Source organism: Crinia signifera, chromosome 3 (assembly GCF_055691185.1).
Source record: "Crinia signifera chromosome 3, ASM5569118v1, whole genome shotgun sequence".
Lineage (NCBI taxonomy): Eukaryota > Metazoa > Chordata > Amphibia > Anura > Myobatrachidae > Crinia > Crinia signifera.
In genome coordinates, this window is record NC_139219.1 from 307,231,237 (window position 1) to 307,256,928 (window position 25,692).

The following is a 25,692-nucleotide window of genomic DNA, read 5'->3' on the forward strand; positions in this document are numbered from 1 at the left end:
AGGGAGTTGTCAGGAGTTAAGGAAAAGGGAATGAGAAAACTATGCGGCTATTAGCAGAAAATTATCCATAAATGTATCAAATCTATAATATATCGCAAGCTTCATTAGCAGCAAAGCCTCTCACATTCCACAAGTGGACTCTGCCAAGACAGATGGTGTTACATGGAAGACTTGATGGCCTCTCGTACGATGCTGATGGGATTGAGGTCAGTGTTTATGTGGAAGTAGTAGTGGAGGCGATGAAAGAGACGATGTGAGAGGCTCTGGATTGAGTGTGAAAGATGCTACAACAAATCCCCACTTGTAACATATAGGGATCCTTGTCCAACGCAAACAGCAGACACAGCTGATGTCATCTGAATGTTATTACTGATATTTGGTTCAGCTCCGCTACCCAGTAAAAAGTCCAAAGTAAACATTACAGTTTTTGGATGCCCTTGCAGTGTAAGCAAGCACGGAATATTTTTTTTTTTTTTACTAAAAAACATCATAGGCAGAGAATGGTTTGGGAATATATAAATATTTTTTAAACGTCTCTCATTTTGTTATCAGTCAATATCTTTCATTTATAGCAATTATTTTTATGTGAACATATAATGAATGCAAATCCAGCTTACAAGAGTCTCTTTTAGGAGTTGGATGCCCTAGAAGGTAGACGTAGTTCTTAAGTACATACCTGTATATCACGCCATTGACATCAGTCATCTTATATACTGTACTGTACAGGTGGAGCTCCTCTCATTTAGCTCCAGCACACGCTAGAATGTCCCCCCCGGCGAGTGCTGGCTGAGAGGGACTCCATCAGACTGGGATGTGCGGGCGTCTAACACGCACGTGCGTACCAGTCACTCGGCGGCTCGGCGGCGGAAACTCTGCCCATCTCAACTTCAGGGACACGGGCAGGATCGGGGGGGGGGGGGGGTGCGGGAGAGCGGCGGCGACAGACGGCGAGGACCGTCAGGGAGCCCCATCGGAACGAGGTACGCGAGCATCTTGTGTGCACGTGTCCCCCTTCCGACGGATGATGGGGCCTGCCGGCTGGCGATTCTATCTCCAGCCCTCGCAATAAGGAGACAGGCTTCAAGTGTAGGTCAAATAAATTGGTTCATCAAAAATGGTCTTGCTGTAAATTTGTAATTCTTCAAAATAGCTGTGGTTTACCTTTAGATAGAACAAGGACTTAAATGAACAAGGAGTGTAATATAAGGTATTCTAGTACAGTAATTCATAGACATATGTTTCATCCTTAGCCAACAGGTTAATGAGTAATTAAAGAAACAGTCCTACATACATGTTTAGAATTTCTTTGAATAGCAAGGTAAGAATCTGTTAAGCATAAAATTGACAATCTAGCAGTTATACAAATCATTATCTCCTTTTCAAAATCTCTCCGGAGGATATGCAAGTATGGCTGTAGAGGTGGAGCAGCAATGCAGTAGAAAATTCAAATAGGGGAACCACACCAACTGCCGTTGAGTCCTGGCCGGCAATGTTTGTCAGCATATGGGGTGGCAATAGGTGTGTTTCCCATATTTGAATTTTGGACAGTGCTGCAGTTTGACCTCTGGAAATGCCAGTGATAGCTACCAATCACATTTATTTGGTAAAGGAGACAGTCAGGCTATGCAGAGGAGTACTGTATGGGAAACATACGGATGACAAGCAGATGGGATGCTGGCATTCAGAATACAGGCACCAAAGGAGGGAATCCTGATAGGGGTCAGGTAAGTATACTTATCCTCCCCCTGCTTCTCCAACCCACCCTCTCCGCAGCCTTATCCTCCCTCCCAGCAGTTTGACCATAACCCTCCCCACTAGTGCCTAACCCTAACCCCCGTACCCCCCCATCAAAACCTAACCACCAGCCCTGCAGCCTTTGCCTACACCCCCTACTAAGTGCCTAACCCTCCCTCCCCACAGCTTAACCCTAGCTTTTCGCCTCCCCCTCACATCCTAAGTCCTATGGATCCCCCCCCCCCCCGCAGCCTTACCCAAGGGAGCCGACAGGTTAAGCAGGCCCTGGTAAAATAGAGGGTGTGTGGCCACTGGACAGGACCTGACCACGTCCCCATGAAAAAAAACTTAATTTGTGTGGGTACCTCCTCACACACATAGAGGGAGAGATATGACAGGCTGCCGCTGCAGGTGCCTCTCTCCCCAGCTCAACACACGCCACTGAGCAGCATGTGCTGGGCTGGGGAGAGAGGCTGTGCTGTGGAGGCAGCCTTTCATCTCTCTCCACACTGCCCGGTACCCTGCAACGAGGGAGGGGGAGCGGTATCCTGGCCCACTCATCAGACCCGGACCTGGGTAAAAAGTACCCATTCCTCCCCTCTCTCAATGCCACTGGCCTCACCCTAACCAGTCCCAGCATACTTATTTTTGGGGTGCTGACAATCGGGATTCCATTGGCGGCATTGTGAGTGGTTTTCCGACTGTTGACATCCGGAACGCCGGTATCCTGACTGGATCCTAACCAAAAGCAAAATATTAATTAACAAAAGTGAAAAAAAAAAATATATAGAAACACAGATGCTGCTTTTGTTGTTTTTACGCTAATAAATGCTGTACTTAAAAAACAGGTTATTCCCACCAGCGCACTGTGTGAATGCGCAGTCTGTTGATAATCGGCTAGGTTGCGAATTCGCTGCCCTGCATATGGGTCTGAATTGGGCCCTTTATGTATGTACTGGGCCCGTTCTGCGCATGCGACTACCGACACAGATTGGCATCAGACTGTCTGTGATTGACAGTCTGATGCCATTTGGCAGCAGGGATGAGCGGGAAGGCCTCTGTTTCTCCAAGAGGAGTCATGTAGCCGACCAATGGTGTTGGGGAGGATCCGCTTCTGCATCCGTGGACGCAGTTCAGATCAGTAATGCAGCGGGATGACACCTACTGCTGCATTACCATATAAGAGCTATCGCACAATGAGGCAGATGTATTAAGCCTGGTGAAGAGATAAACTGGAGATAAAGTGGAAGGAGATAACGCACCAGCCAATCAGCTGTGTTTGAAATATGACAGTTGGGAGTTGATTGGCTGGTGCGTTATCTCCTTCTACTTTTTCTTCAGTTTATCTCTTCGCCAGGCTTAATACATCTGCCCCAATGGGGGGTATTCTGGCTGGCTCTCAAACCAGTGGTAGTTCGCTTTTTTTTGCTGATTTGCGAATGCTCGCCTCCGCTAAGCGCCGAATGCCCCTGCAGCACTGGGGGGTTGGGGGTGGGGGGGGGGTTGTATCTCAAAATATCTCACAATCTGACTAAGCTTCTGATTATATATATTTATATTCCCATAATAAGATTTGCCCCCCCATTTTCTTTCATTTTTTCCCACTGCCGTATCCTTTCGCTGTTACTGATCCTCTGGCAGCTTGGACAATAGACAACATTTCTGGATACAATAACTCCTGCCTGGCTCTCATTTCTTGTTAAATGTTAGCCAAAAAGGGGAATGAAGACTTGGCAATAATGTACAGTAAAAAATCCATGTACAGTAACCTTACATTACTTTTGCAGTTTGGCACCAGAGTTCCTTGTGTCTGCATGTACCTGTCATGCAGATTTCAGAAAATGTAGAATTAATACAACAGCCGGCACAAAACCCTAATTTCCACACCCACCTTTGTTAGCGCGAATAGCATTCTCGGAGAAAGGGAGTTATACAACGATTCAATAGATAAAAGCATTGGCTGATGTTAATGTCACATGACCATTCACAGCCAATCTGCTTAAAGCTGTTTTTTTGTCACTTTCTGGAGTGTATGGTTTTCGGAATTATTCGGATAACGGATATTCGGATACGGGATACTGAACCTGTATTACCGCTGATCCACTGTCTGCCAGTGCCACCAGTGATTATATAATTATCGCTGATCCATTCTCTGCCAGTGCCACCAGTGATTATATAATTATCGCTGATCAATTCTCTGCCAGTGCCACCAGTGATTATATCATTACCGCTGATCCATTCTCTGCCAGTGCCACCAGTGATTATATCATTACCGCTGATCCATTCTCTGCCAGTGCCACCAGAGATTATACTATTACCGCTGATCCATTCTCTGCCAGTGCCACCAGTGATTATATAATTATCGCTGATCAATTCTCTGCCAGTGCCACCAGTGATTATACTATTACCGCGGATCCATTCTCTGCCGGTACCACCAGAGATGATACTATTACCGCTGATCCATTCTCTGCCAGTGCCACCAGTGATTATATCATTACCGCTGATCCATTCTCTGCCAGTGCCACCAGTGATTATATCATTACCGCTGATCCATTCTCTGCCAGTGCCACCAGTGATTATATCATTACTGCTGATCCATTCTCTGCCAGTACCGCCAGTGATTATATCATTACATGTGGCACTTGCGGATGGGTCAAGCAAGAGAATCCTATTGTAGCTGCAAGGGATTATTTTTGCAAAAATTTGTTTTTTAAATAGTAAAAACAAAAAAATGTTTCAAAAATGTTTCAAGAAGTAATCCCAATCACTGGAGCGGCTGTCTATTACACTGCATATACGAAGAAGCTGATTTCCTTGTTTAATGTTTCTTATATGATAACTTGAGCAAAAGTATAATACATACAGGGGCTGATTCAGGATCACTAGCAGTGATACCTCGGCCAGTAGGAGGGGTGGTGACATCAGCAGTGGCCTCCTACTCCCCGCAGTGCAGAGTAAGTCAGCGCTGCGAGCAGGGGGGGAAACCATTCCATGGGGAGTGATTTTCCCCCCTGTGTGAATGGCTGCGAACGGCAGGGCTGCGGGCGGTGTTTACCTGCTCACTGTGCTCCGAATATTCGCAGCCAAGTAAGCAGGTCTGAATTGGGCCCAATATGACTAGGATCAGTGTTTTGGATCTCCGTTCCTCAGGTAACTGTAACAGTCCATGTTTTCCCTATTTCCCCATTGCTGGAGTTGTGGAGGCAATTATATGCAAATGCTAGTTCCAGTCATCCAATGGTGCCCTAGCATGTGGCAGATTGTGAAGGACCTGAGGAGTCTACTTCCTGTGTTCTGCAGGCTGTAACACTGCCAGTTGTAATAGACAGCCCAACAATAGTGATCCAGTGCATCTACCATCAACAAACCCACCAGCCAATGGCAGGTGCAATTTCTCCACCTGTTCACGGCCCCTGTGGAATCGGCTCAGAAAACGCCCATGACAACCATAACCCCCCCACAATACATTTTACATTGCCTTCAGGCCACCTCCTCAATATTACCCAGGGTGCAGTAAATTGTGGGGGTGGAAGGGGCAGTGGCGTAGCTACAGGGGTCGCAGCGGTCGCACCTGCGACCGGGCCCCTGAGCCAGGGGGGCCCAACCCCCGCCACTGTTGGAGAGGTGCCCTCGGCAACCGTCTCCATGGCAATCAGCAACAGTCCGCAGGCTGTCTTGTCCCATGCAGCCACCGTCTCTAGAGACAGGTGGCTACAAGTGTGACTGTCTGCGCACTGTCACTTTAGTACAGAGGTGGGCAACAGGCTTTGGACTGGCCCGCCGCACTTACATATATTAGTATGACAAGCGGCCAGACTACTGCCGCTTGTCATTGTGAGATGTGACCTCGAGCGCAATAGCATACCGCCGCCGTTAATGTCCGTCTGTGCTTGCCGCGCACAGCATTACTGGGAGCGTGGGAGGGGACGCGATGACGCGGCAGCCGGCTCCTCGCCATTGGTTGGGTGCTGCAGCGTCACCGCGTTCCCTCCCACACTCCCAGAAATGCTGTGCGCAGCAGGCACACAGACGGAGACGGCCAGACGGGCATTAAGGGCGACGGCAGCAATAACAGTGTCCCCGCGTCCCTGCGTGCCCTCCCAGACTAAAAGAAATTGTGTGCGCATCAGGCACAGACTGGCTGCTGGCATAAACTGTAGCAGCAGTATTGAAGTGTTCCCTTCAGGCTCCCTTCGGTGCAGGGTGGCAGCAGTAGGGTTTTGGCAGGCTCTCCTGGCTTCCCCCTCTCGAGGAACACCATACCGCCCAGAGAATAAAGTAAGGAACAGGCAATTTTATGTGGATAAGTGTTCTGTATATATATATATATATATATATATCTGGAGAAAAGGGGGATGGAAGGAAGCGCTCGATAGTGCAATATTATTTTGGTAAAATGGTTTTATTTTAAACACATAAAATCAGATTATCGGTACACTGCTCGTACCATTAAATTCCTCAGTGTGGGCTATTAGTACCACATGGTGTATATGATAATATAAACCCGGTCACCCGGTCACCGTCTGTCCTAGTAGCTGCCTCCTGGCAGGGACCGCTCCGTCACCTTTAGCGCTTACAGCACCTTCCGGCAAGGACTCAGCGTGTGCCCCTCGGCTTCCCGGCAGCAGGACTTCAGACACGGTTGGTAAGTTTGCGTCAGGTAGGACACTCCCAGACGCGTTTCGCATGTAGCTTCGTCAGTGGGATGTCCTACCTGACGCTGTCTCCGTCTATTTCTACCCTCAGCAATTAGTCATTAACATCAGCTGGTAACTTAACCCCGCTCACTCAGGACACGGCTCAATATATTCAAGGGTGACTGCAATGTAACAGAATCAACCTATGGCTGTCAATACAGTAATTTAGACTATTTGGTAACATGGTGACTTAAAATTTGATATAAAAATACGAAAATACATAAAAACAACATAGAAACAAACATTACTAGGAAGCGGGACAAGAATTTTTTTATATATAAAGTGCATCGTTAGACTGGGCGAAAGTTCACCTTTCAGGCAATAACTTCACCGGGCAATCAGAGTTTTTCATATATAATTATATCTATGCGGGCTTTCCCCGTCTTTTCTATCTTAAAGAATTAACATTTTTCCATGTCCTGGGTCAGCGCGGTTTTACAAATATTTTCCACAACATATACACCAGGTAAATTTTTCAGGGAATCGAACTATCTAGCAGACAATTTATCTGGCGTGTTGCATACACACCAGGCGATTTTTTTCCCAAAATATACAGGACTAATCATTTCTCAAAATCTTTTGCTGCGACCCTCCAATGGGGCTTTTTCTACAGGGATAATATACATGTACAGTGACCACATATTTTTATAGCACACATATATCAAGGGTGCAAAAGAAAACAGAGAGAAAGGTAAACCAAAAGATAAACAGGATAATGGCAAGCAGGAGAAGAGCTACCTGGAACAAAAAAGCTTATTGGGGTCATTTCTTATCCATATGTCACTTTGATATATCAACATAATATGGCTTTTCAAGCATTAGCAATAAACGGTGTTATCTCAAAGTTTTCATTAAGCCCATTGGGTATAATAGTATCCAAGGTGAGTATCCAATGGGTCTCTCTTCTTAACAATTGTTTGTCAAGATCACCGCCTCTCTTGTCTGGCAATACTAGTTCGATCCCCTTGAACTTAAGACCACTAGCATCCCCTCCATGATGTTCCAGAAAGTGTCGGGGTACACTATGGTTATTGACTTTATTTTTGATGTTCCTAGTATGCTCTAGGATCCTTATTTTTAGGACACGTTTGGTCTTTCCTATGTATAGGTAGCCACACGGGCAAGTTAATGCATATATGACTGATCTGCAATTACAGTTAATAAAGTGTCTTATTTTGTATTTATTTCCGCTTTTGTCCTCAATCTCCTTTGAACCCCTTTCACCCAGTGGGCACACCTTGCACTTTCCACACGTGTAGAAGCCAACCATGCCACCCAGTGGGCGTGCCACCTTTGTTTTTATTGGCTCCAAGCAACTCTTGGACACAAAAGATTTTATATTTTTTGCCCTTCTAAAAATCAGGTCCGGTTTATCGGGTAATTCATTTTTTAATATAGGGTCTAACTGAAGAATATGCCAGTTTTTCTTTATTATACTTCTAATCTGTTTTTCTGCATTGTTATAGCCTGTAATGAAAGGACACACCATTTTTTTGTCATTATTTTTCGTTTTATAAGTTAGCAAATCAGATCTATTTGATTCAAGTGCCCTATTCTTTGAAGACTCAATTAAAGACATGGGATAACCCCTCTCGAGGAACCTCTGTGTATACAGATTCGCTTGTTCTTCAAATTTATGCTGTTCGCTACAATTTCTCCGTAGCCTGGAAAACTGGGAAAATGGTATATTATTTTTCCAGGCCGGTAGATGACAACTAGTGTATTCCAGGTAGCTGTTAGAGTCTACCGCTTTAAAGTGTGTACAGGTTTCTATTTTGTTACTATGGCTGCTAATGCTGAGATCCAGGAATTCCAATTTACACTCATCAACCACATAGGTAAATTTTAAATTGTACTCATTTACATTTATTTTGTCAACAAATTCTTTAAAATCAGGGATAGACCCGTCCCAAATCACTATCACGTCGTCTATATAGCGACGAAAGACGATGATGCGCGGGTCGGCATATGTCGCCAGCATCTCGGATTCCCATTGTCATCTACCGGCCTGGAAAAATAATATACCATTTTCCCAGTTTTCCAGGCTACGGAGAAATTGTAGCGAACAGCATAAATTTGAAGAACAAGCGAATCTGTATACACAGAGGTTCCTCGAGAGGGGTTATCCCATGTCTTTAATTGAGTCTTCAAAGAATAGGGCACTTGAATCAAATAGATCTGATTTGCTAACTTATAAAACGAAAAATAATGACAAAAAAATGGTGTGTCCTTTCATTACAGGCTATAACAATGCAGAAAAACAGATTAGAAGTATAATAAAGAAAAACTGGCATATTCTTCAGTTAGACCCTATATTAAAAAATGAATTACCCGATAAACCGGACCTGATTTTTAGAAGGGCAAAAAATATAAAATCTTTTGTGTCCAAGAGTTGCTTGGAGCCAATAAAAACAAAGGTGGCACGCCCACTGGGTGGCATGGTTGGCTTCTACACGTGTGGAAAGTGCAAGGTGTGCCCACTGGGTGAAAGGGGTTCAAAGGAGATTGAGGACAAAAGCGGAAATAAATACAAAATAAGACACTTTATTAACTGTAATTGCAGATCAGTCATATATGCATTAACTTGCCCGTGTGGCTACCTATACATAGGAAAGACCAAACGTGTCCTAAAAATAAGGATCCTAGAGCATACTAGGAACATCAAAAATAAAGTCAATAACCATAGTGTACCCCGACACTTTCTGGAACATCATGGAGGGGATGCTAGTGGTCTTAAGTTCAAGGGGATCGAACTAGTATTGCCAGACAAGAGAGGCGGTGATCTTGACAAACAATTGTTAAGAAGAGAGACCCATTGGATACTCACCTTGGATACTATTATACCCAATGGGCTTAATGAAAACTTTGAGATAACACCGTTTATTGCTAATGCTTGAAAAGCCATATTATGTTGATATATCAAAGTGACATATGGATAAGAAATGACCCCAATAAGCTTTTTTGTTCCAGGTAGCTCTTCTCCTGCTTGCCATTATCCTGTTTATCTTTTGGTTTACCTTTCTCTCTGTTTTCTTTTGCACCCTTGATATATGTGTGCTATAAAAATATGTGGTCACTGTACATGTATATTATCCCTGTAGAAAAAGCCCCATTGGAGGGTCGCAGCAAAAGATTTTGAGAAATGATTAGTCCTGTATATTTTGGGAAAAAAATCGCCTGGTGTGTATGCAACACGCCAGATAAATTGTCTGCTAGATAGTTCGATTCCCTGAAAAATTTACCTGGTGTATATGTTGTGGAAAATATTTGTAAAACCGCGCTGACCCAGGACATGGAAAAATGTTAATTCTTTAAGATAGAAAAGACGGGGAAAGCCCGCATAGATATAATTATATATGAAAAACTCTGATTGCCCGGTGAAGTTATTGCCTGAAAGGTGAACTTTCGCCCAGTCTAACGATGCACTTTATATATAAAAAAATTCTTGTCCCGCTTCCTAGTAATGTTTGTTTCTATGTTGTTTTTATGTATTTTCGTATTTTTATATCAAATTTTAAGTCACCATGTTACCAAATAGTCTAAATTACTGTATTGACAGCCATAGGTTGATTCTGTTACATTGCAGTCACCCTTGAATATATTGAGCCGTGTCCTGAGTGAGCGGGGTTAAGTTACCAGCTGATGTTAATGACTAATTGCTGAGGGTAGAAATAGACGGAGACAGCGTCAGGTAGGACATCCCACTGACGAAGCTACATGCGAAACGCGTCTGGGAGTGTCCTACCTGACGCAAACTTACCAACCGTGTCTGAAGTCCTGCTGCCGGGAAGCCGAGGGGCACACGCTGAGTCCTTGCCGGAAGGTGCTGTAAGCGCTAAAGGTGACGGAGCGGTCCCTGCCAGGAGGCAGCTACTAGGACAGACGGTGACCGGGTGACCGGGTTTATATTATCATATACACCATGTGGTACTAATAGCCCACACTGAGGAATTTAATGGTACGAGCAGTGTACCGATAATCTGATTTTATGTGTTTAAAATAAAACCATTTTACCAAAATAATATTGCACTATCGAGCGCTTCCTTCCATCCCCCTTTTCTCCAGATACTGTTGGTTCTGATTGGATCCCAGGACCCATCCAGGTTGGAAGCAGCGGTCAGCTAAATCAATGATCTGGTGCTATTAAGAAACCGAAGGACAATAGTGTCTGATGAACTGCCTGAGTATCCATTACTGGACTCTTATAACTAAACCCAGGCAATCAAGCTAGCGCACCTCCATACCCCCTTTTGCAAAATATATATATATATATATATATATATATATATATATATACACACATACACACACAGTCACACACACCCACACGGTGTATAGGGGTGTGTGTATGTATGTATGTATGTATGTATATATATATATATATATATATATATATATATACACACACACACACACACCCCCACACAGTGTATGTATATATATATATATATATATATATATTAGTACACTTACCCCCCCCCCCCAAGGAAGGAGATATATATATATATATATATATATATATATATCTCCTTCCTTGGGGGGGGTAAGTGTACTAATATATATATATATATATATATATATATATACACACACAAACACCCACACAGTGTGTGTATGTATATATATATATATATATATATGTATATTGTATATACAACATATTATGTGTGCGGCCCTCGAATATTTTCTGGTTTTGGTAAGTGGCCCCCCAGCCAAAATAGTTGCCCACCCCTGCTTTAGTAGGAGACATTGACAGCCCATTCAGCCAATAGCAGCGCAGCGCTCCCTCATCGGCCAGTTAGCGCGCTGCTTACTGTGTAGTAGCACAGGAGTAGCTGACTGTTCAGCACCTTTGTGTCCTGGCGCTAGTGTGTGCTTCCAGCGCGCCCTGAAGTTCCTGTCAGCGAGTCCCCGCTGTGTGTCCCACCGCTGAATGGAGATGGAGCCCGGCGCTGTGTTAGTGTGCCAGAGGTAGCTGTCAATCACCGGCCTGCTCCGCCAGAGTTTCCCTGCACACAGCTCCGGCAGCTCTAGAGCCCCGCTGCCCTCATAGAACCCTCAAGTTCAAGTCTGCACCCTGTACAGAGCTCCAAGCCTGCATTACTGTCCATTACATAAAGCTGCAGGAGGAGATAAGTAATTGCAACAAAACACCTGCTGAATATATTGGTGTACACCTGCCTGTAACTGTGATATACTGTATGTACATCAGTTATTATTCATATCTGCAAGTTGCTCAGGGCCCGGGGCAGCGCTACATAATATACTTGATGTATTAAAATATAAACAGACTGAGATTTTAATTTTGTTGTATGTAGGGGGGCCCCAAGCTGACCTTTCGCACCAGGGCCCATGAACCCTTAGCTACGCCCCTGGGAAGGGGAGTGGGGCTGGTGTTGCTTTGGCAGTCAGGAGGCCCCATCATGAAGGGGGCAGGGATATGATTGGGGCCAGCGATAATTTTGTATATAGGGGCGGCCTTAGCCTTGTAACATGTGCAGAGAGAGTTAGATTTGAGAGTTATTTTGTTTCTGTGCAGGGTATATACTAGCTGCTTTATTTTTACACCGCAATTTAGATTTCAGTTAGAATGCATCGCACCCAAATCTAACTCTCTCTACGCGTGTTACTGTACATCTGCCCCAGCTGAAGTGCAGCATGGTTTTGCCCAATTTAAGAACAAATTTGCCCTGCGATCAAGTCTGAATTAGGCCCTTTGTGAGTTGAATTGCTTATGGTCGCCAGGTCTCAAGACCATGAACACGAACACAAATTTCACACTGTAGTTTCATATAGTGGACAGTAGTAGTGTCAAGCCATGTCCATGGTTTGCTGAACAGCATACAACTGGGGTATTAGGTTTAATTGCTGATGTGTATCCCATTCAACAGGGATGTTCTGTAGTCAAAAGACTTTACAGATCTGTGTTTTAGTTCTTATACCACTGGGACACTCCCAGACGTGTGCCTTTGGCCATGACGGACAAAGTATTATCATTTAAATATAATGCCAGCATTGGGTGTCATTGCCCCAGTCGTAGATGACACTCTGTTTCCGCAGACAATAATGATGGTTTGGTACGACTCCGCATTCACCCTCTCATCTGCACAAAACTGTGATAAAAGCACATCACCGCGACAGATCTGTGGAGAAGTCATAGCTGATATGCCAAAATGATATGTACCTCTCTGGATACGCAGGTGGATTCTGGCAGATCCCATTAGACAAGGACATACTCATTACAGATGCCCTGTTCTTGGCCCGATATGGTTGATGAATCGGGAGGCGGTTGCGTCGGCAGTGCAGGAATGTAAGCATTATCCTCCGTGTGGGGGGTGGCTGTGCTGGCAGTGCCATGGTGCCAGCAGTGTAGCGGCGGAGTCGGCAGCATGGAGGTGCCGACTGCACAGACCTAAGTGCAAGGAGGGTGGTACTGTCTTATGTACTATCCTGCTGCTTTTGCCTACTGTGGGAAGAGAGGTGCACAATGGCAGCAGAGAAGCTGCGTTGGGAGGTGACAGGCTGCTACAGTGGCGGACGGGCAGGAAATTTCAAAAGTCCCATTGATATGAATGGGACACCACTGGTTGGCTGAGAACCGTGATAGATAGCTCTCCCAGCCAATCAACAGCCGCCCATTGATTTCCTATGCTCCAACCTCTCTCTCCTGTGGCAGCCAGGCAACAGCAGGTTTTTTAGAGATGCCCAGCATCTCCCCTTTCTGTAGACTAGGTGTGTGTCAGAGGTACCCAACAGTGTAGATGTGCTGTGGGCAAGGCACACCGCTGGCACACTCCTAGTTGCAGCCCTGTCGCACAGACCACTTTACAAAAACCAACCATTTGTGGTTAAACTGTTGCTTCACCTAATAACGATGTTTTACTTTTAGAACTACAGTATGATGCTTTGAGATAGGACATCAACATTATTCAGTTCATATGGTAAAGATGTGAATTCTCTAGAACATATGCAAGTACGTATATTACATTTTCTATTTCAAGCAGTAACATAACATCCCAAATTTAGATCCAAGTATGACAAGTAATAGGTGGTTCCTGAAAAATCTGTTTCCACGTACTGTACTTGTCTCTCTATCTTTCTGAAATAATATTACAATTGTCTATAAATAAATTCCTGATGCTTGGTATGAAGAAAATAACTCGCATAGACTCTCACGGATATCAGATGCCAAGTCCTATATTGCTATTTGGTGTGTTCAGTTAGGAACATTTGTAACTTCATAACTGTGGTCTTTTCCATAAGTTTTAGGTTTGTATAAAGTATTCCACATTCTCACAAATACTTTTCTGGGTCTGTCGAATATATATATATATATATATATATATATATATATATATATATATATAAAATCCTAGATTTTCCTTAACCGCCCTTACTGATTCTACTTATTTTACTTTAGTTGTAAGGCCAAAAATGTTTAGCTGTATCTGTCATCCAAAATCTATTTAATGCATGTTTACGAGGTGCTTAGCATTATTAAATAATATTTCAAATGCTTTAAATTCCTTTGAATTCTTTATAATCCTGTTTAGGTTGAAAAGTAACATTTTTTGAAACCGTAGCGGTAGGAATGGATATTGTAATTCAATGGGCAGTTTGTGAAGTGCTAAGCTCCGACCGTAACCAGATTTATACTAAATTTATGGCAGATCCCGCCTTAATTTCCTATTTACCGCTACTACTGTATTTTAGCCAAATCTACCTAATACAGTTTCAATTGTTTCTAAAGTGGTAACATTCCTTAAATAAAACAAAATGTATCATTTGCTTCCTTAGATATCCCATTTACAATCCCATTGGCAAAAGGCAAGCATTGCTTCGTACACTTAATGGATTTTGTTTACTTGTGCGTTGATAAATTTTGTCATGTTGGTTGTCGCTTTTGTAAAGTTTGTTGTCATTTTTACCGTAAAGATGTTCCAAGGTGACATTTACTTCTGTTGAAACCCAAATATGAGGGTCACCTTATCGGATCTTCTTTATTGATACTTTCGGTGGGATGTATCAGAACATATGATACTGCCCATCACTTACACCATGCATAGTGATGTAAATAATAATAATAATAATTTTATTTATATACTGTAGCGCTCTTTCTCAAATAGGGCTTAAGGCACTTAACAGATAGACTGAATGTAATTCAGTACAGGAACAATGAAGTACAGAAAATCTTTTCATAAACAATGCTTAAGGGAATTGAGGAAATGCTTGAGTAAACAGGAACGTCTTGAGTCTGTTTTTGAAGGATTCTAGACTGGGGGCCTCTCGAACTGTGCGGGGAAGTTATTTGCATAAAGTCGGAGCTGAATGGCTAAAAGCTGGACCCCCAGATGATTTACGGGAGATCCTAGGTACTGCTAAAAGTCCTTCATCTACAGATCGCAGAAATCGGGTGGGACAGTACGGAATCAGAAGCTGCTTCGGGTACCTTGGGCCTTGTTCATGTAGACCAAGTCATGTAAATAACAACGGTATGCATTTAGATTTGTTATTAAAATCACAAAGGACAGGTCTAACAATAATTGTCTTTTGCGATTAGAGAAATTTTAAACAAACTAATTAGAAAACACATTTGACGCATAAAACAAACTATGAAAAGTTGTTCACTAAAAAGTGAGATAAGTTCCATTGTATTGTGATCTTACAACACTAATCTATATCATGTATAGGTTCCTTACTAAAATTAAACCGTTGAATTCATCCAAAGCTCTCAAGTAATAACAGGGTAAAGGTCACCTCACATGAATGTTCTTTGTATTTGTGAAGTAAATTACATGTACATTTTCTTTTTTGAGGATAAATTCTTCATGTGAGGTCTTCCTTTGGTTTGTGGTCAAGTCGCTTGTGGTCATTCACATACAGTAAAAAGGATATCAAGGAACAAAATGTAGTGCAATACAGTTCTTTAAAATTTAATAAAGTTTGTCACAAAGTTCCATATACATATAGAATTAAAGTCCATCATTAGTGATAACAGTTCACCATCAATAATGAAAATGGGAAATACCGTGTTGGGTTTATGGCAAGAAGCAATGGAGTAGGTACTACTGACAGGTCCTGGACACCTCTTATCATTATGGCATATACTGTAATATAGCGGCAATAAGCCTGGGGAAGTGATAAAGTGGCTGGTACTTTATCATCGTCCAATCAGCACCTAACTGTCAAGTTACAGTACTGGGTTAAAAAATGACAGTACAGGGCTGATTGGCTTAACCCTTTGCAGTCCAAATTTTCTTTTGCAATTCAGTCTGGGTTACGTGTTTAAATTAATTGTAATTTTATTTTTTATTTTTATTAAAAAAATGGTCTACATTGAATGTTGAACAATGTTAATGTTCTTATTTTGAAGTGGCTCACCATTGGATCTGCTACTAGCGCTAGGGCTGTTGAGCCTGACTAGACGTTGGACCTGAAAGGGTTAATAAATCTGCCCCTCAGCCAATCAACTCTTGATGTGTTTGAAAAATGACAGGAGCTGATTGGCTGGTAATTTATCTCTCTCCAAGTATTAGTACATATGGGCAGATGTATTAAGCCTGGAGAAGTGATAAAGTGGACATAAAGTGAAAGGTGATAATGTAGCAGCCAGTCAGTTCCAAACTGTCATTTTTCAAACCCCGCTTGTAACGTAACAGTTAGGAACTGAGGGATAGATGTAAGAAGCAGTGATAAGTGAGGAAAAGTGAGCCAGAGGAGAAGTCAGTTTGGACTGATTTTTATTTCTGAAGGCAGGAGAAATCATCCTTGCGCACGTTGGGTGACCTTCTATGCTATGCGCTAAATGCGCATGTTTTATTTGCGCACCACATCGCCGCAAATCGCCTATTTTAAATTCGCATTTTTCAGTCAAAATGCGCATATTTAATGTGATGCGCATTGGAGGCTGAAAAGTGCGAAGAGGGGCGATTTGCAGCGAAGTGGTGCGCTGTATTTAGTCCTGAAAATGTGCGATTTTCATGTCTGAAAATCGCACATTTGCAGGACAGCGCAAAGTGTAAAAAAAACAACCGAGCGCGGGGTCCCCCGCCCGAGTATAACCAGCCCCGGGCTCACTAAGCCGGTGCTGGTGACATAAAATCAGGGTCCCCGGCAAATAGGGGTCCCTTTGATTTTATGAAACCAGCACCAGGCTCAAGGTCCGGCGCTGGTTCCCAAAATACGGGGGACAAAGTGACTAGGGGTCCCCCGTATTTTAAGAACCAGCACCGGACACAACCAGCCAGCAGGGTAATGCCACAGCCGGGGGAAACTTATTATATAAGCTCCCGCGGCCAAAGCATTAACCCCCTGGCTGGTCAGCATGGGCAGGGGTCCTGGGGAAGTGGGGACCCCCCAATGAAGGGGTCCCCCACCTCCAGGACTTACCAGCCCATGCTGATAGTCCGGGGCTGTCCCCGATGCCCCTGGGCGGTGGGCATCGGGCTGATGACTTGTGTAAAAAAAAGAATTAAAACAATTGTTTTATACTGGCGAACTATGAGTCCCAGCACGCCTACCCCGCATGCTGGGACTTGGGGAACTTGGGCATTAAAGGGCCCGCTGGCACTTGTAGTTCTGCAGTGCAAAAAATAGTTCACAAAATCACACTGACACACTGTAAAATAAAACTTTAATACACACAAAACACACACACACTGATACTTACCTACCTTGAGCCCGTAGGTCGGTCCCTGGATCCTGGGTCCGTCCTCCGGGGCTCCAGGGCAGAAGAGTCCGGTTCCTGGCCTTGGTCCTGGGGTTCCGGGGCTCCTGGGCTGCAGAATCCGGGGTCCAGGATCCGAGGTAGTCCACAGGGGTACCTAAGGAAGCAAATCCAACTCACCTGGTCCCCGGCGGCGACCTCGGACTCCTCTCCGGTGACTGCGCTGCTCCCATCTGGTACCCGGCTTGCAGGACTTTGACCGGCGCAGAGATGTTTCCTCCTCGGCGTCTCTGCACAGAATGATTTCTTGGCCAATCAGGAGCTGAGAAAGTCAGCTCCTGATTGGCCAGAAATCATTCTAACTAGAGACGCCGAGGAGGAAACATCTCTGCTCTAGATGCGCTGTGATGTTACTTCCTCTGCATCTGTATTCAGAATGATTTCTGGCCAATCAGGAGCCGACTTTCTCGGCTCCTGATTGGCCAAGAAATCATTCTGTGCAGAGACGCCGAGGAGGAAACATCTCAGCGCCGGTCAAAGTCCTGCAAGCCGGGTACCAGATGGGAGCAGCGCAGTCACCGGAGAGGAGTCCGAGGTCGCCGCCGGGGACCAGGTGAGTTGGATTTGCTTCCTTAGGTACCCCTGTGGACTACCTCGGATCCCGGACCCCGGATTCTGCAGCCCAGGAGCCCCGGAACCCCAGGACCAGCCCCGGAACCAGGACCAAGGCACCGGAACCGGACTCTTCTGCCCTGGAGCCCCGGAGGACGGACCCAGGATCCAGGGACCGACCTACGGGCTCAAGGTAGGTAAGTATCAGTGTGTGTGTGTTTTGTGTGTATTAAAGTTTTATTTTACAGTGTGTCAGTGTGATTTTGTGAACTATTTTTTGCACTGCAGAACTACAAGTGCCAGCGGGCCCTTTAATGCCCCGCATGCTGGGACTTGTGGTTCCCCAAGTCCCAGCATGCGGGGTAGGCGTGCTGGGACTCATAGTTCGCCAGTATAAAACAATAGTTTTAATTCTTTTTTTTACACAATTCATCAGCCCGATGCCCACCGCCCAGGGGCATCGGGGACAGCCCCGGACTATCAGCATGGGCTGGTAAGTCCTGGAGGGGGGGGGACCACTTCATTGGGGGGGTCCCCACTTTCCCAGGACCCCTGCCCATGCTGACCAACCAGGGTGTTAATGCTTTGGCCGCGGGAGCTTATATAATAAGTTTCCCCCGGCTGTGGCATTACCCTGCTGGCTGGTTGTGTCCGGTGCTGGTTCTTAAAATACGGGGGACCCCTAGTCACTTTGTCCCCCGTATTTTGGGAACCAGCGCCAGACCTTGAGCCTGGTGCTGGTTTCATAAAATCAAGGGGACCCCTATTTCTCGGGGACCCTGATTTTATGTCACCAGCACCGGCTCAGTGAGCCCGGGGCTGGTTATACTCGGGCAGGGGACCCCGCGCTCGTTATTTTTTTTTTTAACCCTTTGTTTTATTTTTTACAGCAGAACCCTGCACAGAACATTGCGATCTGTGCAGGGTTCTGGCTAATTCGCCTAACAGACCCTGGTCTGAAATAAGTGCGATAATTAGTCACCTAAAAAATGCGATGTGCAAATGCGCATTGCATTAAATAAGCGACTTGTATAGTTTTCTATACGAAAACATCTGGATGCGATAAAAATGCGAATTTATCTCGCATTTTTATTCAGCATACCTTAACGCACATAATATGCGATTTCAGTCCCTGAGTGCATCCCATTAAATTAACGATTTAATGGGAAAATGCGATATCGCCATTTTGTGGTCTAATTACCGCAAAAAAACGATAATCGCACAGCATAGAATGTCACCCATTGAGTCTAATGGGTGCACAGGCACCCCCTAATGCTGTGCCCACCCTTATGAACACCTCCCTACCAGCAATACCTTTTACCAAAGACTTTTGCTTTTTAGAACTATATTCCATTGAAAGAAGCGCCCATTAATCAATTATGTGTGTTTTGCATTGTTACTTGTACCAGACCACTGTCATATCACTACATATCATCCATATATGTTTTTTACTTTATTTGCATGTATTATTATACTGAGAGACGTTTTATATTGTAGCGAGTACCAATAGATGATGGTAGACATTATTGGTGCTGTTAGACACACCCAATGGGCGGTGTTATACAAGCCCAATATGTGGTGCTAGGCACACCCCTTTGACGGTGCACCCCCTAATAAAATGTGATGCGCACGCCTATGGCGACCATCTAATAATTTCTCCTACAAGCGGTCGCATGCGAGAGGATTCACGGCAGGCAGGGCCGGTGCTAGGGTGTCCGGCGCCCTCCTGCAAACCTTACATTTTGCGCCCTTTTACATTGCCATTACAACAAGCTGCAGCCCGATTGTGGGAGTGTATGCAACATGCGATCCTATGGAGGATCTAGGGTGCATGTAGATGTATGCATACACCATCTCAGTGCACTAAAGGTGCCCATACACGCTGCAAGAATGGCATACGTTATAGGCTAGATCACATCGCACGGCATGCATTGAATGTGTGTGCGATGCGATCCGAAAGCAGTACAAAAAGTATGTGCAACACTCGGGACTGAGGGGGAAAGGAGGTGAGAGAAGGAGGAGATGGAAGACGAGGGGAGGAGATAGAGGGGGTGGAGTGTTGAGGACTGGCAGTGGCACTGGCATAGCACACTGAGAAGAGGTAAGGAAGGGTAGGCGTCGCTGCTGCCTGTTCGTCATTTGATTGACAGTTGACAGGCGCAGGGAGCAATCCAGGCATTCACAGACAGGGATACATGCCTCATCGCAAGTGTCTGTGGCATCAGGAAGACTGGGCAGGTCGCAGGAGGAGGACAGTGTGTGCCCGGTGCAGGGAGCTGCTCAGCCTCGCCATACTACCGCCCACTGTCAGACAGGCGCTGCGTACACGAGGCAGTGACAGTGAGGGCTGAGGCAGCTTTAGCAGAGCAGGGAGAGAGACAGCGCCTTTTCAGCATGGCGCCTCCCTGCTTTGCAGGAGCTGCTGAGTGGGTAGCGCCGGCCCTGACGGCAGGGGAGGGATTCGGGAGCTGGTGGGGAGGGAGGGGCGGGCGGCTGTTCGGCGTTAAGGTGCTACCTAGGTGGTGGATATACGCTGCCTAGCAAGCTAATCAGGCCCACAGTTTGTTTTCAGATGATTTATTTTTCTTCAGGCGACCAAATTGGATAGCCTGGATAAAAAAAACATTAGCGAAACATTGGGAAAACATGCAAAAAAAGAAACCGATGATTCTTGGGATGTAATTGAATACCGGCCCAAGTCGTAGTACATAGACCCCAGAGCCACTTACAAGTGTCAATCAATTTATTTCTCAACTCAACCTCAGGGTTTAAAATGGTCTCAGGCTTACATACAGTATCAGCCCTCTGCCTCAAATAACTCTACAACGTGGTGGGGAACCTTTTTTGTGCCTAGGGCCGCTTGTATGCAGAAAAAATCCTTCTTCAAAAAAAAAAGCATACTTCTCCTTCAGTACCATTGCAATGCCACAAATAAAGATATTAAAAAGCTCTGGTCCCATAGCAACCAATCAGATTCTACTTATCTAAAGATAATAGATAACGGGGGAAATTTACCAAGCCAAATATGGCAAAAAAAAATCATATTTGTATAGTAAAATACAATTTTTCAGGGTGTATACGTATTTTCAGGATTTGCTGTCCTGAAAATACGTTAATTCGTATTTATTCGTATTTGTGTTTATTCGTATTCGAAATACAAATGTATACTCCATCGACAGAATAAGATTAGGAATCACCATTCAAAAGAATGGTGATTCCTAATTTACTAAGCGGTCGTATTGAAAATACGGCAGCTAATTACCGCCAATTAGCGGGATACAGCCACTAATTGCCGGCCAAATACGCCAGGAAAATACACTTAATTTTCCTGGTGCATCAGGCTTCAGTGTAAAAAAAAAGAAAAATAAATAATTTAAAAAAAAAACGGTGTGGAGCCCCCTTCCCCCCCCAGCCGTAACCAGCCCCAGGCTCACAGAGCCGGTCCTGGTTTTAAAAAATCATGGGAAAAATTGAATAGGGTTCCCCTTATTTTTTAAAGCCAGCACCAGGCCCAAGGGCCGTTCCTGGTTGTCACAGCCGGGGGGAGACTTTTTTTACAAGTCCCTCCAGCCAAAACATACAACCTCTGATCGGTCAGCCCCCCCCCCCCCCCTCAAGAATTTACCTACCCAGTTTGAAGCCTGGGGCTGTCCCGGTGGCCCTGGAGCGGTGGCCACCGGGCTGATTAAAGTGTAAAAATAGAATGAAACTATTGTATGTTGCTGGTGAACTATGAGTCCCAGCAAGCCTTCACTGTATGTGAGGACTTGGAGAACCACAAGTCTCAGCATGTCGGGCATTAAAGGGCCAACTGGAACTTGTAGTTCCACAGCAATACAAATAGTTAAATAAACACACTGACACCCAAGAAAAATAAAGCTTTATTACATACATAGCCCACTCATACAGATACTTATCTTGAGCCCATAGGTAGCCCTCCGTCTATCCATCCGTCCGTTCCTGAAAAAATCCAGGGGGTACCTGTGGAAGTAAATTATACTTACAAGGGTCCTCCGGTGAAGATCTGGTCCTCTTGTTCCAAGTAGGATCGACAATCTTTGAAAAAAAATAAACCGATAACCTGAACTGTCAAAAGAAGCCGCACAGTGTCTGTGTTGATATTGTGTGCCTTCTCCTCCCGAATGCCGATCTTGGCCGGCTTGCGGCCTAGCGTCTCCTGATTGGCTGCTAGGCGGGAAATATCAGCATTCGGAAGGAGGAGCCGCACGATGTCAACACAGAAGGTTCCTTCTGAAGAAACCGCCATTCTATGTTAGCGGAGAAATGCGTTAAGGGGATGTATTGACCCGATATACTACGCTATCCAACAGATCCAGTACCCCATTATCATCATCTACAGACGTTTCACTCACGTCAGCAGAGCGTCAGCAAGTGAGTCGTTTGGCTGCCTATCTATCTAACTGCAGCGTCTGTGTGTGCAAACGGCACAGCCGGAGCTGACTGACGGTCCCGTGTGGAGAGGAATACGGAGGTGGCAGTGAAAGTGCTAACCTAGCTGCAAAAAGCAGAAGTAAAATGGACCTCCTGACGGCTGTCCTGAGTATGGGTGAGATCTAAGCCTCATTAAGCACATTTGCATGATATACCTCTGCATGATATAGTCTGCATAGAGACTGTGGGGTGGCCAGCTCCATACCATCAATGCTTAAACCAGGGGTTCCCAAACTTTTTTGAATCACGGCACCCTAGAGCATCAAAATGTTTTCAAGCCACCCCTAGGTCAAATGTTTCTTATTGAGAAATTCAGGAAAAAATCTAAAAGTAAGTACATTGTGTGTATATGTCACAGTTATGTGGTGAGGGGCAGGATTCACTCCTGTTTGTCCACATTTGTTATGATTGGCAGCCACTAGCACTGCTTTTGCCTGGTACATTGCACATAACTAATATGAATTGATCTTGGTCCACCAACCCAAGGCACCCCTGTAAGTGTCACAGTTTGGGAACCACTGCCTTAAACTTATTTGGATATAAAAAATACTTGGCTGTTTTGCACTTGGATCCACAGAGTGGTTACACCTTTATTGTTGGATACAAAGGGTGACATTTAATGAGATGCGAAAATGTGATTTGTGCGAAACCGCACGGTTTTCCGAAATCGCATATTTAATGAAATGCGAAAAACAGCAAAAACCGTGGATTGCACATTCTAAAGGTGCGATTTTTAGTACCGCCGGAACTTGCAGCCATATGTTTTCCCGTTATAAAGTATACAAATTGCAAGTTTAATGAGATGCATAAAATGCGATTTCAAAAAGTGCAATAATGGGCAATTTTGAAAAGTGACTAAAACTCTCATCCCAGTACATGTCACCCAAAGTATCCGGTCCAGGACATTGGATCTGCTGCTACTAATGAGCAGTGATGACATTTTTAAAATCAGTGATAATTAAGGATTTTGGGTGGACTGTTCACTTAAATATACTTAAAGTTGTGAGTATATCTGGGTCACAAGAATTGATTATATTCTTTTTAATATGCTAATTACCAGCTGACATCAGTAGTTGTCTTTTAGGCTGCTTGCTTCTTAATCTATATGTTAATGTCAATAAAAATATTTGTACCTTTTTATCCAAGCACTCTCTTTTGATTAAGTAAACGACTTTCATAATGTAGACACCACAATATTAACAGTTATGTCGACATGTTGATATGTTGATATGCAACACGTTGACACTGTCAGAACCTGAAGCAACAGTCAAAAGACCACCGGTATCCGGAAGACAGCACTGGTGCTACCAAGAGACAGTAAATCACCGATAAGCCACCAGGATGGAATACCATATTTCACAACAGATTACACAATGAATATTATGATTGTCGACATTTCATACCCGAACCATTAGTCCGTGTACCAAACCCACATTGCACCATTGTTACCCATTATAGATCATATTTAAAATGTTGTACAACCTCTACATGCTGGAAAAATACAGATGGAGCAGCTCCCGGTACTTAAATGACAGGTAGAATCTGATTGGCTGGTAGTTCACTCTCCACTTTATCACCTTTTTTGAAGCTTGATACATATGGCCCTATGTCATTCAGCATTGGAAAGACTCCCAAGAACAGGCGTACAGAATGGTCTGTTCTGGGCAGTCGTTCTGGGTTTCCAATATTTCCTTCCTAAAATTCCTGCATGCATTTCTGTCATCATTACTGATATATGCCTCTGGCTACAGAAGTCTAATGAAAGCGTTGTGATTCCAAGTGAAAATGCAAGACTTACATGTTTCCCATCGATGGTCCCAACACAGGTGCGCAAACATTTCTGTTGGCCGCGAATGTACAAGCCTTTTGGAAGGAAGACAGAACTACTTGTAGCCTGGACATTAAGATATTTTATATCTTTGCCAAAATTTACTTGAACGTATTTTTAGTCTTCCAACGAAATAACATTCGTATATTCAGAACAGGTACCCCCCGGCGTTCGTCAGATATCTATAAATAACCGGCAATTTTCTCCATGTTAAAGGAGTCCAACACTACTATTCTGTACTGTTAGAGGACCCTGCCCTTTTCACTATATAACTATCAGTCTGCTAGCTTCCTATGTTCCCTCAAGTATCTCAGTCACCCATAAACATTATACAGTAAGGTTACCAATAGACATAGTACATACCTTACTTGTCACAACAAGACCAACATGAGCCTACCTGGTCTGCCTACACTTAATAAATTCCCCCAAAATATATCTTATTTGGAGGGAGATGTACTAAGCTTTGTAGAGAGATAAAGTTGAAAGATAGATAAAGTAACAGCCAATTAAGGGGGTAATCAATCTGGGAATCCGACTGTCGGAACGTCCCCAACAGTTGGAATCCGTTCCTTTTTTGTTCCGTTCGACGGCAACTCTACAGCTGGAATTCAACGTCCCATCTGTCGAGTGTCCGAAACTCCACGGATCGCGAAAACGTCTATGGATTGTCGATAAAAGAGTGTGAATTCAACAATCCGCTGTCGTTTCTGACAAAACAGATCTGACTTGTTTTAAAGTCTGATCTGTTTTGTCGGGAACTGCCATCAATGCTGTTGGTAACGGCAGCATTGAATGGGTGAGTGTCGTTATTTTCGCTGGTGGGGATTAAATGCCCCCCTTAATCCCAAATGTCTTTTTTCAATCACAGCCTGTAACATGGCCATTAGGAGCTAATTGTCTAATACTTTATTTCTCCACTTTATCACTCTCCAAGGCTTAGTAAATCTTCCATTTTTATTATTAAAAACCCAGTTCTGCCACTGCTATGATTTAGTTTAAGAGCTAAAAGGAAGTCTTCAGTTACTCCATTTTTCATCTATAATTGTAATCTCAAACTACTGTAATTTAACTTGAATGTATCTTGCCTTAAATGTAGTGTTATATAAACCATATTGACCTAGCACATCAATTATTTAAGAACACATCGAGGAGTATTCAATGTTTTTATTCTCCATGTGCAGCGAATCCTGTTTAGGATTCGCTGCACATTTGCAGATTTCAGGAGGGCGAATGCCGCAGGGAGCCGGGGGTCGGAGGCAGGCAGGGAGATGTAAGCCTCCCTGTCTACCCCAGAATTTGTGGGGGAGGGCTCCCGGGGCACAGGCAGCAGAGGCTGCCCCCCTGGAATGCTGGCACGGGGCAGGGGTAGGGAGCCGCTCCTCTGGTCCCGCACATAAAAAGCCGGGACCAGAGTGAAGTGAATATATGAATATCTAATGAGCGGCTCCCGGCCCCCTGCTGGTGAAAGTGTAAAAAAAAATAACATTTAAAAAATAAAATACAATAAAAATGAAATATATATTAATGTGCTTCAAGTACATGAATAAAAATAGCATGCCCCTTCACAGAAAAAAAAATCAGATTTTTTGACACCAAAAAAATAAAATAAAAAAAACCCCTTTATTTTAAAAGATCACTTTCCAGTTCACCTTAAAAAGATGTCGAATGCAAAATGGCGAATCATGGCAAAAATCAGGGAGAAA